The following is a 2,632-nucleotide window of genomic DNA, read 5'->3' on the forward strand; positions in this document are numbered from 1 at the left end:
GGCTCCCAGGGGAGACTGAAGGGGGCCTACGCGGGGACTCGGGCCGGCTCCGTGGGGGGGCTGGGGCCCGTGTGCGGACTCGGGGGGCGCCCCCGCGGGGGGCCGGCTCCCCGGGGGGAGGGCGTCCGGGCCGCCGACCGCGTCGGCTGCGCGGGGGAGCGGGCCCTCGGCGGGCTGGGGGCCGGGGCTGCGTGGCGCCGCCGCGACCGCGCGCGGTGCTGGGGAAGCGATGACTAATGCGCGGCTCGCCCTGGCTCCGGAGTTCGCCCCGGGGACGGGAGCGCGGCTGTGGCGCGCACGGCGCCCGCTCCCCTGGCCGGTGCGATCCAGCTCCGAGGAGAGACTGTCGGGCCAGGGCTCCCCTTCCCACCGCTCCCGGACATCTGTTTGCCTAGGGCTCGCTGGAAGAACGTGCTTCAGGCTAAGCTCGAGCACAGGAGCTTTGCCCAAAAGTTGATTGGTTTTCCAAATACTGCGCTGCAGTTGGTCCAGCCGGGCTGTAACTTGAGTGGAAAGAGGAGTGAGCGCCCCGTTCCCCTGCCCCTGCCCCTGCCCCTCCTGTTGGCGAGGCCTGTCGTGTGTTCTGCAGCCGCGGACAGAGCGCTTTGGGAACTCAGAGACTCGCGCAACCTGCTGGCGAAAGCCCGGCGTGGGGAGGGCGGAGGAGACCGTCGGGCCGCGTGCAGCTCAGGAGGGGGCACGGTAGGGCGCTCTTCCTTCTCCGAGGCCTGGAGCTGGGTCTCTGGACTCCTCCCGGGAAACGTGTGCTGGCGTTGCCCCTTACGGTCGACGCATTTGGGCTGCGAGCGCCTGAGTAGGTTTTGAAAGCGTAGTACTCATTAGGGAACGCGTTCCTCATTTCGTGGCGTCTGTAAGCCAAAAAGAACTGCAACTGAAAAGTTGCAAAGAAGTTCTTGTAAATAACCACGAGAATTATGTCCAGCAGTTTATGGATTCATCCTCTGTTCATAACCTCTAATTTTGTTTGTTTTTGGTAAGTTTCTTAACTAAGTGTTCTGCATCTGTAAGTTTGATTATTTAGTTCTGCTGGTGATTTCCTAATTCAGGTTTGTTCTGATTGGAAACTCAGCAGTGTGGCTGACTTTAAGGCATAAATGCCTCCGCTGATTGCTTCTAGCCTCCTTCCCGTATCAGTCTAGGAAGTTCTTTAATAATCAAACCCTAATTCTAATGAGGAATTTAAGTAGCTATGCTGGGTTATGAATGGTATGAATGTGGGTTATAAATACTATTGTGCACAAACTATTGGGTATGAACTCGTTCATTCGTGTTTATATACACACACGAAAGAAGCTCTCTTACAAATGACAAAACAGGCTCACGGAGACTGGTATTTGTTCACTGTCACAGTAGCCAATTTGGCCTGGAACTCAGATCTTTGGGGTCTGGGTGCAAACTTTTTTCTGCAGTTGAACTGTTCACATTTTTACCATCTATGTAGGAATACATGGTTGGGTTTTCATTTCATTAGGTTGTCTTAAGAACTTTTGAATGATTCTGAATCTCTTGCATTCATCAAAAGTTGTGTAAGTTGTGATGGTTTTATTGATGGCATTGGTCCATGGTGAGAAAAAATGACAGTTGTCCTGTGTTTAGGGCTTGGCTTGGAAAGAAACATTACTTAAAACCTAGCTGAAAAAGAAAAGAGAAAGTGTATAGTTATTATATTCCTTGGGTCGTGTTATACCTGGGACCTTTTAGAACTCAGAACAGTGGGCGCCTGGGTGGCTCAGATGGTTAAGCCTCTGCCTTCGGCTGAGGTCATGATCCCAGGGTCCTGGGATCAAGTCCCGCATCGGGCTCTCTGCTCCTTGGGAGCCTGCTTCTCCCTCTGCCTCTCTCTCTCTCTGTCTCTCATGAATAAATAAATAAAAATCTTTAAAAAAAAAAACAAAACTCAGAACTCCACCCATATGGGATCGGTTGGTTAAGCACCTGCCTTCAGCTCAGGTCATGATCCCTGAGTCCCCGGGTCCAGGCCCCCCACCCCCAATGGGGCTCCTTGCTCAGCGGGGAGTCTGCTTCTCCCTTTGCCTATGCCCCTTCCCCCACCCCCGCTTGTGCGCGCTCTCTCTCTCTCTCTCTCTCTCAAATAAATAAAATCTTTAAAAAAAAAAGAAATTAAGTTTTAAAATCCAACATACTGTAGAAATGTTCCATTCATTTTGTACTCTTCTAAAATGTGTAGGAGGCACATCTAATGTGTGCTGGGTAGACATTAACTTAGATGGACTGCTGATCTATAAAGTTACAAATGTTTGTCAAAGTACACATTACAATCACACAAACCATTTAAAAATGCACACCTATAGCTCAGTTGTTAAGCGTCTGCCTTCGGCTCAGGTCACGGCCCCAGGGTCCTGGGATCGAGCCCCCCATCGGGCTCCCTGCTCCGCAGGAGGCCTGCTTCTCCCTCTCCCGCTCCCCCTGCTTGTGTTCCCTCTCTCGTTCTCTCTCTCTGTCAAATAAATAAATAAAATCAAAATGCACACCTATAAATCTGTATTCCTCTGTGTCAAACTTCAGTTTTTGCCTTTGGTACTTCGATACTTGGCTGCAATGAAATCCTGTCAAGGAAATTTAAGGGACCCTCTTTAAAAATAGTTCTTAA

Source organism: Mirounga leonina, unplaced genomic scaffold (assembly GCF_011800145.1).
Source record: "Mirounga leonina isolate KUSES-001 unplaced genomic scaffold, KU_Mleo_1.0 Mir_153, whole genome shotgun sequence".
Classification (NCBI taxonomy): Eukaryota; Metazoa; Chordata; class Mammalia; order Carnivora; family Phocidae; genus Mirounga; species Mirounga leonina.